General features: G+C 49.6%; 1 protein-coding gene across 10 annotated transcripts in view; it reads left to right on the forward strand.

Moving 5' to 3' along the window:
• Window positions 1-13151, forward strand: part of EEFSEC (eukaryotic elongation factor, selenocysteine-tRNA specific) — a 266239-nt gene that overhangs the window by 135436 nt on the left and 117652 nt on the right. The window lies entirely within an intron of this gene.

Below are 13151 nucleotides of genomic sequence, written 5' to 3' on the forward strand. Positions count from 1 at the left end.
GTATTAGTCAGGGTCTTCCACAAACACAGAACTGAAAAGATGTGTATATATGTATACAGAGAGAAAGGAGTGTATTCTAAGGAGTTTGCTCTCACATGATTATGAAGCCCTGAAGGTTCAAAGTCCAAAGGATAGGCCAGCAGGATGGAGACCCAGGGAAGACTTGCACTTCAAGTCCGGAGGCTGTTGGCCAGCCGACTTTCTTCTTCCAGGGAGGTCAGTAGTCTTCCTGTTCAGACCTTGAGCTGATTGGGCAATATCTACCCAAATGGTGGAGGGTATCTACATTACTCAAGCCTACTCCTCTTTTTTTTTTTTTAATTTTTTTTTAAAGATTTTATTTATTCATTCATGAGAGACACACAGAGAGAGAGGCAGAGACACAGGCAGAGGGAGAAGCAGGCTCCATGCAGGGAGCCCAACGCGGGACTTGATCCCGGTCTCCAGGATCACGTCCTGGGCTGAAGGTGGCGCTTAAACCACTGAGCCACCAGGGCTGCCCAAGCCTATTCCTCTTAACATTAATCTCATCCAAAAAAGACCCTCACAGAAATATTCAGAATAATGCTCAACCAAACATGTCAGTATAGTGGCTCAGCCTATTTGAAATACACCATAAAATACACCATTACGCTGTGGGGGAGAACCATGATTATAGTGTCCACCATGAACAAGTGAGGGCAAGGGGCACCTCTACCTTGTGTTGGCCATTCTTGGTAGGATGTAGGAAAGAGGCATTTCGGGGTGGGAGAAATGACCAGGGCTTCCCCAGGTAGAGGAAATCTCAGCTTTAAATCATCCCACTCCACCCATTTTATGGTGGTGTGGCTGCTGCTCCCTTCTTCAAGAAGAGGGAGGACCAACCGCAAGTAAAGCTTCCCTTATGAGCCTGTGACTGGCTGGGTTCCTGGGTTCCCTGGGGCGACAGCGGGAGTTGAAGTACAATGCCCTTCCAAGTCCCAGGGCCTCCTCTGACTTAGGAACCATGTCCTAGGTCATAATCCCCTCCTCCACGGCTGTTGTAGACTGTCCTCTGAAGACCATTAGTCCTGGATAAACACCACTTAAATCAAATCCATGTTGCGCCAGGGACTAAAAGTGTAAATCTTAAAAAAATAAAGCACAAAATTATGAAAATAAACCAAACTTCTATTTAACAAAGTTAAGATTATTATAGTGCTGTGTGTTAATTCTTAGCTGGAACAGAGAATTACTCAAATGGTAAATTTTTTTGCCTTCTGGGTGCTCCCTGAAGCAGACCCCGAGGGGCCACCCTTATCTAGTATCCCTTCTGCCTCGGGGGACACCCTCATCTAGTATCCCTTCTGCCTCGGGAGAAGACACATTTGCAGCCTGGGAGAGCAGCTGAGGGGAGGAAGGTGGTGTCAGAAGAGGTCGCAAGTGGGACATAGACTTGAGTACAGTACCTGAGTGGGGAAAGGTGTTTGATGATAAGATCAGTGGCTGCCATGCTTGATCAACAGTATGGGATGGGGGAAGGCCAAGGCTGAAAGAGTCAGCCACATTAAACAGATAAGGATGTTTGAGTGGGGACTTGTTCTGAGATCTGTGGCTACTCTTTTCATCCTTATGAAGATGGAACTTGCCTATCAGGGTCCCATTACTGATGTGTAGTGTTTGGGTGCTTGGAAGGTGCTTGGCAAATATAATTTTCCTTCTGTTTTTGTTCACCAATTTCCCCTAGCCAACTTTTCAACTCTTTAGTGCTATGTTATTCTCTAATTTACTAGTCAGGGAAAGCATAACTTTTAAGTAGTGAACTTGAATATTTGACTGAAGAATTTTTTTTTAAAATTTTTATATATTTATGATAGTCACAGAGAGAGAGAGAGAGAGAGAGAGAGAGGCAGAGACACAGGCAGAGGGAGAAACAGGCTCCATGCACCGGGAGCCTGATGTGGGATTCGATCCCGGGTCTCCAGGATCGCGCCCTGGGCCAAAGGCAGGCGCTAAACCGCTGCGCCACCCAGGGATCCCAAATTTTCCAATTAAAGTGTATAAAGTGCAGTCTGCTTTCTCCTTTGCTGCTTATGGTAAAATGTCAGAGGAAAGGAATGAATTGAAGGTGCAACTGTTAGCAAAAAGTTACCTACACTTGATGATTTGGGAGATTCTTGGCCTTTCCAGATTTTAAGCGATGCTAAAAGTAGGAAATTCACTTTAGAAAGCATGCTCTGGAGAAAGACCAGTGATGAGGCTGGACAACCTTTGCTGTGGAGATTAGGTATGTGCCTCCTGGATCCAATCAAACATCTCAGCAGAAGTCAGGACTACAGACCGGCTTCTCTAGGAAGGATCTGTGGAGAACCCTCTTGTTTAATGGTGGAGATCCCCTTGACACATGAGAGACCCATGAGGTTTTTGAGATGTTGTATCAGCAAAAACACTGCCAGCCTAGACTAGAAGGAACAGGCCTGACGAAAAAAAATTTTTTTTTTTTTTAAAAGCAGTTGGACTTCTGGTATTGTCATTCTAGGAAACAGATTGATAGAATTACTCAGTTAACTCATGCTATCTTTCAAGAAAAAGGAAGAAGGAGCAGAGCCGTGGACACAAAGGCAGAGGCCAGAGAGGCCAGCCCAGAGGTGGAGGACCAAGCCACAGAGGGTCATTTTTAAGCTAGGAATGCTAACAGAAGGTGCTCTGCTGAATTTCAGATTTGCTTGGGTCCAGTGACCTCTGTGTTCCCTTATTTTTCCCCTATGCCTATATTTTGAAAGCAGAAAACTTGTCTTTTAAGTTCCACATGTCCACACATGGAGAGGCATTTGGCCCCAGGATGGGTCATATCAGTGCCTGATTAGGGGAGTTAAATGATACTTTTGAACTAATGGTAGTTTGATGAGATTTTGGACTTAAAGTGCACTATAGTGGGGAGAGAAATTGGGGGTGTTGGGATGGGGTGAAAGTATTTTGCCCATGGGATGGATGTGGATGAAGTTTTGGGGACTAGCGGGTGGACTGTAGTGGGTAGAATTGTGGCCCACAAAAGCTATGTCCACCTAGACACTCGGATATGACCTTATTTGAAATAAGAGTATTTGCAGACATAATTAAGGTAAGGATCTCAAGATGAGGTCATCCCAGTTCAAGTGGGCTGTTTATCCAAGGGTGTGTGTTCAGTAATACAGATTCTCAGGGAAGGGCCTATGGAGGCCAGAGGCTAGAGACTGGAGTGATGTAGCCCCGAGCTGAGGAACACCAGCGGCTGCTTGAAGCTGCCAGGTGCTAGGAGAGAGGTAGGGAAGGAATTCTTTTTCAGGAATTCTTTCAGAGGGCACCAGCCCTGCTGATACATTGATTCTGGACTTCTGGCCAGCAGAACTGAGAGAGAATATATTTCTGTTGTTTACTGCTACCAACTTTGATCACTGGTTAGGGCAGCCCTAGGAAATGAATGTGAATTTTGGATGGAAAGGACTGAAATCAGAACAAGCCTCAAGTCCTTTGTAGTTGTGGGCACACCTCTTAACTCTTTTGAGCTTTAACTTTGTCATGAGGGACGGCCGGGGTGCTGTGAGGGTGGTATGAGCTGCGCGCACATTGGCAGTACAGGTTAATGATAGAATCAGGCCTGCTGTGTACTGATGGCCAGCTCTGTTCCTTCCTTTTCATGTAATTCCCACCCAACAGGCGAGAAAACCTAGGCCTAGGTCTGTTAAGCAGCCAGAAAACCAAGCCAGCATTTGAAGTCATTCCTCTGGCTCTGAAGACCAGGCTGTGTCCACTATGTCCACTGTCCCTGGAGTCTCCAAGGAGATGCCAGGGCTAGTGGTGCTTTCATCTCTGGGGTAGGACCCTCCAACCTCCAGAGCAGCTTTGTAGGGGAGCGGGGCACCCCACTGAGGCCTCTCCCGGGCCCCAGAGCCTATAAAAACACATTTCAGGAGCTCCTGAGGTCTAGAGCTCCTGACCTCCTCTTGCCCCCGCTTTCCACTAACCGTAATTGGTGGCCGGTGCCTATCGGGCACTGGGAACGTTGCAGCATGGGGGCTTCAAACTAGATGGCCCTCCTCCCAAACCTGGTGACATCCCTGTCAGATTTCACTAATCAATTTGGACACATCTGACCGCTTGAACTCCCTCAGAGGCAGGGCACAGCCATTCCAAATAAACAGTCACATTCCCCTCCTGGCCAGGGCTGGCCCGTCGGAGCCAGTCAGACCCTGGCCCCTGCCTCTGCTGCCTGTGTCTGTTCCCAGCTGGGGCCCATTAGCCGAAGGAGGAAGTGTTGGGGAACGAGAGTGGAGGAGAAAAACCAAATCCCATTTAGATCCCAGAATGGCGTAAACACCAGACATCCCGAGATTCGCCAACCTTCTCCTCAGGCTTTTTGGTTCTCTTGATCCTCAGCCTGGGAAATCCCTCTGGTCACATCTGATCTTGGGATTTAAGGCTAGTGATGTTTGCAATGGCAGTTGGCTATCAGGGTTGTCACATCAGAAATAGAGCCACGGACTACGGAGGAAGAGAGAGAGAGAGAGAGATCTGCAAGTTCACAGGCAAATTCTTGGCTTCTCTGTGTCTCACTAATTCATCACAAACTGAAGTCTTGCCTTGGTGCAGGGCCTCTGGAAGAGTCGCACTGTGCTGTCATGGCCACTAGGGATGGCAGATGGAAGATTGCCAGCATCAAGGAGGCACATGGGTTTTAGGTGATAATTCTTGTCAGCCCTATCATTGCCATTCAGTAGTCCTATTCTGTGGAATTCCTCTTGTGGAGTACAGGGCACCTCTCAGGTTATTAGGAAACGGTCCTTTTTAGGGCTGCTAAATGCACTCTTAAAATGGAAATACGCTTCACAGCCCACACTGTCTCCTTCTGATGATGGTGACAAACATTAATAGGTATATACAGGGGACTATTCAGTTGGTAAAACTATTAGAGAAAAGTTCAGAGTGTGGTAGCATAGGCCTCCAGATCAGGTCCACATTCATATTTCTTTTTCTTTTTTTTTCTTTATAAAAAGCCCCTCGGGATCCTTGGGTGGCGCAGCGGTTTAGCGCCTGTCTTTGGCCCCGGGCGTGATCCTGGAGACCCAGGATCGAATCCCACATCCGGCTCCCGGTGCATGGAGCCTGCTTCTCCCTCTGCCTGTGTCTTTGCCTCTCTCTCTGTGACTATCATAAATAATAAATGAAAATTAAAAAAAAAAAATTAAAAAAAAAAAAAAGCCCCAGAAAAGAAAAAAAAAAACTTTCTTAAATACCACTAGGCATTGTTACTCTTACCTTTGCCTCCATCCTTGGGTGATGATCACAAGGAGAGAGAAAGCTGTGACATCTGAAAAGATGCATTTTCTCTCCTCAACAAGCACACAGCTGTATCTCTGCCTGCCCTGCCCATCCCCCACTCCTAGTAACCCTCCTCCTATTATCCTTATTTCTCACCTGGAAGCCTTGGTGGGCTGTGCCCTACCTTTGAGCACATGACCTCTTACCTTATGAATCCCTTTGTGCCCTCCTTTGATAGCTGCTCCCTCCCATGGGTGCTGTGGGTTGGCACTTAGGCCCTCCCTGGCACTGTATCTGTCTCTGTGACTGTGTCTTCCACCATGTGCATCTCCTGGAGGGCAGAAGCTGGGTCTTATCCATCTCTGTGCCTTTAGCACCCCTTTTGGGCCCAGAGGAGGCCCCAGAAACTGTTTTATGAACAAAACAGTAGGGGAAACCCAATAAAGCAAATAAGCGATTTGTTTTGTAGTAGGATTTTGATTCAAAATAGAAAATGAACCACCAGAGGGCTGGGTTTGGGCTGCTCCCCTACTTCATGGGTCCAGATGGAGAAACCTGGAGCTGGGAAGCTGGCAGTTTCCTACTATGGCTTTCTTCTCTTTGAGGCTCACATCTTGATACTTCACCAGTGAGTAGCACCAGAGGTATTCCTGTGTCCCAGTGCTGGCTCATTTTCAGGGAATGGTTATAAATCAGGTGCCCAGGGCTAGAGAACTGGATTCCAGAGCCACCTGTGCAAATCAGCTCTCAAGACTGAGCTCCCTCAGCCTCTGTGTCTTTTATCAAAAATGTAAGGCCAGATCTTCATCCTTAATCATTTCCTGTTTCAGAATATCTATAAGTAAGGAAGGCTTTCTATGAATTTGCTGTTTTCAAGGTTGTTGGCTTTGGAATGGAAACTCCTGGGAGTCTGTTCCCTGTACCTGGATGTCACTTGTACTAGGAATGTGTATGTGACAGAGCAAAGGGGGATAGGGAAGGAGAAAGGGGAGTGAAGGAAATGAGCATTTTGGAAAGGCTGGGGCAAGGAAGGCAGAGGCAGAGGCAGGCGTTGGTCAGGAGGTCCTATGATCAGATCTCCTTTCACTTGGGGTCCTGTGTCAGGGGTTGTCTGCCATTAGGCCCTTGCCCTCCAGCCTCCCCTGTGTCCCACTGGAACTGTGGCCTTCTGTGGCTCCAGTGCCCACCTACCAGCCTAGCCCAGACCCTGGCTGCTGATAGGTAGGCTGATGGCAGGGGCTTTGTAGAGCCATACTGTGTCCTGCTTTTCTGCTGGTGGGCCTCTGATCTCCAGGATGAAATCTGAAGTGCCCTGTGTGGCAGGGAGCAGAATGTAGTCTCACCCTTGTCACCTCTCCAGCCTCAGTTGCTTTTTGTTTTTTTTCTACCACCTCCCCTCTAATTCAAATCACAGTTTGTTCCCTGAATTTATGAGTCCATTTCTGTTTGCTTGTTCATTCATTTTTTAGATTCCACACATAGGTGAAATCAAGGTGTTTGCCTTTCTGGGTGTGACTTCACCTCTCTGACTCCAGCTTCAGTTTCTCATCCTAGAGCCATACCAGCTGTTTCATGCTTCATGTATTAGTCAGGGGCCCTAGTGGCAAGTGACGGAAACACACCTCAGGCTGGCCTGACATGAAACGGGCAGGCTGGCTCTGTTACTGAGAAGCGAGGTGGGGCTGGCACCTCCTTCCAGACCCATTCTATGTGGGCTGTTCTCGTAGGCCTTGCCCCAGCACCCTGGCTTTCTAGTTCCTCCCCTCAAGTCCGGGATGTTAGCTCCCCAAGTCCATTCTACTTGGAGGCTCTCCCCTGCCAGTGATTGGTGACCAGATCTGGACAGTGAGTTGTGAAGGGAGGTCTCCTGGGGGGTTTCTCCTGCTATTGGACATTGAAGCAGGGAGGGCTGTTGTGACCTTTGGACCTGAGCAGGGAAACAGCCTGCAGCAGAGCCCTGGGAGGAGGGGGGGTGCTGGGTCTGCCCTCCCTCAGCACATGGTGTTGGGAGAGAAACGTTTCCTTACTGTTCAGTCAGGCTAGTCTGTGATTAGAATGGGATCTCCTTGGCTGGCTGGACCAGCAGCCTAGAGTGCAACAATCTGACTGGGTGGGCTGGATTAAATGTCCACCCCTGGAGCGGGGGTGGGGGGTCCTGGGAAGAACGGGCACCCAAGGAAGTTGGAGTACTGATGCTAGAAAGTAGGTGGTCAGGCAGGCAAAACAGAGAGGCATCCACACCATTGGTATTCATTCTTTCTCCCTCAGCCTCAACAGCCTGGCTCTTGGATACACAGGGGCTGAGCCGGAGGCCCTCCCCCTCACTTACTCCTGGGGCCTGTTTCCTCCAGAGCTGCTCATGAAGATTCAAGGACATTCCCATACTGTGCTTGCAACAGGGCCTGCACATGGGGATTGCTGTCTTTATTGTTCTCACATGCCACTCTGATTCTTGTCCTTCCCCCACTTATCTTGCCTTTTTACTTGGCCCACAGAGTGCAGTGACTCAGGGGTCGGATGGCCTAAGCTCAGCAGGCCCTGCATCCACCGCCCCCCTGGCCCCCAAACCCTGAACACCACAGCTCTGTGAGACCTTTGCCTCTGCCCCAGCTTCCTTCTGGCTTGGGGATCAGAATCACCATCTGCAGCCAAGTTGTAATATCCTGTTGTTTCCCTAACGAGGCCCCAAGAAGGAAGGACAGGTGACAGGCGAGGACAGAGATTGATCTGAGAGCAGGCAGGGAGCTCAGGAAAGTTTCTCTGTGTAGGTGTTGTTGTCAGAGACGTGTGCTCAGCATCCTAAAGATCTAGCAGGCTGTAGGATGCTGCCTCTCTACAGGCCTTTCTCCTGTGGACTCCCTCCAGCTGGTCCTCACCCCTCAGTCCCAAGTGACTGTACCATTCTGTCAGCCCCTGGAGAAGACTGCAGCTTTCATTCCCAAGGCCTGTCTCCCTTTCATTCTTGTGTGTGTGCATGTGTCATCCTTTATTTCTGAGAATGGGTTTCATCATGCTGACGTGCTCCTCTCCAGAGAGGGTGCTGACACCAGCCACCCACCCACATTGGGCCCCGATTGCTCAGATGCTGGTGGCCTCATTGGGGTTCAGCTTCTCTTAGTTTAGCCTTAGATGGCTTATAGAAGTATGAATTCTGAAACCTAGCATGGTATTGGCCTGATATGGGGAAGGAGCCCTAGAGCAGGTTGCAGCTGTAGGATTGGTTTTTGGCTAGCATTGAGTAGTCCCCTGCTCTGGTGTAAAACTTTTTTATGTATTCTTTCTGTGCTTCTAGCAACTCTGCAGAAGGTGCTGTTGTCTTCCATTTTATAGGGCATGGAACAGAGACACAAAGATGTAAAAATCTTCTAGAAGCTAATCAGTGGAAGACTCTGGAGTCAAACTTTGGCAGCCAGATCTAAGATCCATGCTCACCCCAGTCCCCTGGCAGACATGAGGAGGCCACTGAACCCTGTGGCCCTGTCCTTTTCATATCAGATGAAGTTTTTGTGGAGATGAACCAAGGACCCTCAGACAAGAATATTCTGGAGTCAGCTTTAGAGGTGCTGCTTCAGTCTGCCTTATCCTTCTTTGTGGCTCCATAGGACCCTCAGTCAGGGAGCCGGAAGTCCTGGGGCCATCCTGAGGGCAACTGTGCAGGCAGAGGACACAGCTAACTTCCGGAGGGGCCTGGGCCCATGACAGTGGACTGCGTCTGATCCTGAGCAGCCTCAGCATTCCCCACAGTCCTCTGCAGGGATGACCCTGGCTGTGTCAGGCCCTGGTTGGAGTAGGGGAGAGATGGCTGCTACAACCCTGGTGCTCTCCTCTGCAGAAAGGGTGGCAGCTGTGCAGCCCTCGCCCCTCCAGCCTGGCTTAGTTCTGCCCCTCCCCACCCCCCCCACCCCCGCCACACAGAGGTAGGACCCCTTGGTAAAGCTGCCATTCATCTGGTTGTGTATGTTTCGAGTCTTGTGCTTGGGACTTGCAGCCCTCCTGGCCCATTTTGGGGACTCTAGTGCCTGAGGCTACAAATAAAACCATGCCCCACATCCAGCTAACTAGAGCTCTCATTAGGCTGGATGGACATCTTGGGATCCATCCTTTTTTCTGCCCACCTCGAAGCCTGAATGCAGGCACTCCTGCTGCCTGAATGTGCCCTGCCCTTCACAGCTGAGGGACAGTATAGCAGGGAGGTGAAGAGCAGGGTGTTGAGCACCACTCTGCCTTGGTTTGCATCCCACACACCAGCTTTGTGACCATAAGGAAGCTACTTAACTTCTCTGTGCTTCAGTTTCCCCCTCTTTAAAGTGGGACTAACCTTACCTTCTCAAAGAGATGGTGTAAGGATTAAATGGCTTATAGAACATCTTTCCATAGTACCTAGGTTCCAGGGTGTGTTCAGGAATCACCACCTGTTGTTACCACCACAGGAAGCCTTGTGTCCTCTGGGTGAAACCCTGGTGGCCAAGTGGCACCTGCTGGTTGCCAGGTGGTGAGCAGGCACAGAAGTGGTAGATGTGGGGTAGGAGGGGAGTGTGGCCAGCTTCCAGACCTCTACTGAGGACAGTGTGGGTCCCAGCCCACAGTGGCCTCACAAGACCCACAGACTAGCCATAGTACACTGCTGTCACCTGCAAGTCGTTGTGTGAAAACCCCTCAAAAGTACAAAAGCTTCTGAGTAAAATTAAATCAGTTTATTGTTTCCAAGAAGAGACCATGAATGAATTAAAAAGAATACTTACAAGTGCTATGTTGTGGCCTAGGCACTGCGCCAGGCGAGCCCTGCCCACACGCCAGGCAAGGTCTGGGGTCCTGGGTGTGAATGCGTAGCTGTGTGACTGTCCACAGGTCACTCTCCTCTTTCCTGCCAGGCCACCTTCACAGAGAAGTGAAAATTGTCCTCATGTGGCAGCTGCTTTCCCAGTGCCACTACCCTCACAACAGTCAAGTGGATACCACGGGGAAGTGCTCTCTCGGCCTAGTGGAATTGGCATAGATTCTGGAGCAGTGGCACTGAGTTGCACACGGGCTTACCAACACTTCTGGGGGTGCTGTAGTTCCTTCCTTGGCTATGGGCTCCAGCTGGCATGACATGCAGGCATGTCACTGAGGGGGGTGGAAAATGTGAGCTGGCAGCGAGGCTGAGGAGGCAAGACCTAGAACACTGGGAGCCCAAAGGGGGCTCTCTCTGTCAGGAAGTGGGAGCCCAGCCAGGGTCAGAGCACCAGCTGGAAGCAGTCTGGCTGCAGAAATGCTCAGTCAGCAGGCAGTTGACTAGTAGTAGGCTGTGCCCAGTGCAAACATGGTGCTGCCTGACCCACAGAGGAGTATTTGATCTTTGGCCTGAGGTCCATTGCCTTCTTTCTGCTAAGAAGTAAATTCTGGTTGTAGCAGCAAGTGTGGCCACGCAGGTCCTGTGTGACCGGGGAGATTGCACACCCATGAAGCCAGCCCTGCCCATAGCCTTCCCGCAGTGCTGTTGGTGCGTCTCCTATTGAGTCAGGTGCTGAAAGTGATCAGAGCCTGAGTGGACCCTTGGGGCACCTGCTGTGGGGGTGGGTGGTGTAGGGAAGGTGGGCAGGCAGACAGCTGTCTCCTCATCTGGGGAAGGTGCCGAGTGAGAATGGTGTCCAGAGCGTGGGGCGAACCCCCGAGGAGAACTTGCAGCCCTGCTCATCCGATAGGGTATGTTGAAGCTGAGCCTCAGGAGGGCTTTACCAGGGCATTCCAAGCAAAAGGTGAAGCCCAGAAATGAGAGAATGCCTGGTACATGAGGGAAATGTTACATTCATTGTGGCAGAGTCTGAGAAGATGAATGCCCAGCATGTGGTTTTGGTAATCTTCAGAAGGGCATAGGGAGGGTACTCCAAAGGCCAAGGCTAGAAGAGGAAGCTCCAGCAGAGTCATGTCCTGTGGGAATGTCCCACATATGCCTTGTCCTGTTGGGGAGGCACTTGAGAGAAGGCTCCTGGGGGTTCTGGTGCCCTGCTCCTCTGCTTGGGGCCCTGTGCTCTGGCTTATCTCAGGCCCCTTCTTGCCCCATATACTCCTGACTTTGGATCCCAGGTATGGTCTCTGGCCCTTTGCTCAGTGGTTGAAATAAATCCCTCATGTAGGCTCTGCTCCCGGTCTTCCTCCCCTTCATAGGAATTCAGGGCCTAGCAGGGTCTAGTCTGTTATTTCTCCCGCTGAGCTGAGAATGAGAGCGGGCTATTCAGAATCACTGAGGTTGCTGGTTTGGGTTTGACTGTGAACACAGAGTCCACTAGGCTTCCTTTTCCTTCAGCTGAAGGAAACAGTACCAAGCTAGACAGGGTACCTCCCTCAGCACCCCCACCAACCCCTCTGACTTGGCACCTCAGAGAGAGACAAGCTGACATACAGCCTGTGATGAGCATCTGCACTGAGCCCCTAACTGCCCTGGCAGCCTTTGGGGCTCTGCTGGGACAGAGATTTTTTTTTGTTTTTGTTTTTCTTGTTAAAGGAAAGTTGAGTGTTTCCTGAGTGTGTATAAAGCCAATGTACCACTTAAACTGAATATTTATAATTCTTTCTTTTAAAAAATAAAACAATAATAAAAATACCATAAACATTGCTTTAATTATTCACAGGCTTCAACTTGTAATAATCATGGGGAAAGGGCAAGTGAGATGTCTTATTAAAATAAAGACACTTGCCTGCTTTTGTTTGAAGTTTTACTAAAATGCCTTATTATAACATGTTCTTGTTTAAAAATAAATTTCACCTAAAGGTGTTTTGTTTTTGTTTTGGTGTTTTTGTTCTTTTTGTCTTTCCAAAAGTATTTAAATGAGATGATTCTGGGCAAGGGTAATTTGGAGAGTCTGAGCCAGCCTTTGTCGGACTGAGCTGACTGTGGCACAGCTGTGGACCCCGCCCCTATCAGACCGTACCACCATCTCCTTGGCCTGCTGTTGGTGATCAGTGTCTATGAAGACACAAATAGGGGTGTGTAGATAGGATGAGTTCGTGGTATGTAGAGCTGCATCTGTCAGCCCCACTGCCAGCATATTCCTTCCCTACATACGCACGCATGTGTTATTCCTGCCTAGCTTGGGCCTTCTCAGGACATGGGAGATTCTCTGAGAGCAGAGGGTGGAGGAACTGACCTAGGCTGAGGGTCAGATCAGATGCCCAGGATTTGAAGGAGGAGGAGGACTGATCTAGAAGAAGAGCTGAGGTGTGAGGCGTGGGTGTACAAAGTGTTCCAAGCAGAGGTACCAGCAAAGGCAAAGCCATCTCCTGTGGTGGGAGATAACTTAGATAACTTGAAGACTTGTAAGAAAAGCATTTTAGTTGGAGATCAGAAAACAGCCTTGGAGTAAGAGGTGCCATAGATGTAGGTGGGAGCAGACCCTGTAAGGTCTAGAGGTCTATTAAAGATTTTAGTCTACTTTAATAATGCAGATAGTTTGGAAGGGTGAAGTGTGTATGTGTCCTGGGTGTTCATGTGTATTTATTGCATGTTGGATAGACAGACAGTACGGAGGATGGATTCCAGGGGACTGGGAGTACCTTTTTGGGGCCGAGTTAGGAGGCTGCTGCAGTAGTGCAGGAAGATTGAGGTCTCTTGGGCTAACCTGGTGGGAGGACAGTAAGACCCAGGGATATTTAGGAGATGGAATTAACAAGACTTGGTGATGGAGTAGATATGGGGAAGATGGAGGGGAGAGGCATGTCCCAGACAACTCCCAGATCTTTGGCTGGAGCAGCAAGCTGGGCAGTGAAGCCACTACTGAGCGGGGAGCCCTGGAAGGTCGGGGTGTAAGGGTGGAGGTAGAGAGGAGAGGGGAGTATGGGCTGGGCTTTAATAAGTTTGAGGTGTTTGGGGGCCTCCAGTTGGAGCGGAGGTCTAGGAGGGAAGCTGATGCATGGGG

Source organism: Canis lupus, chromosome 20 (assembly GCF_003254725.2).
Source record: "Canis lupus dingo isolate Sandy chromosome 20, ASM325472v2, whole genome shotgun sequence".
NCBI lineage: Eukaryota > Metazoa > Chordata > Mammalia > Carnivora > Canidae > Canis > Canis lupus.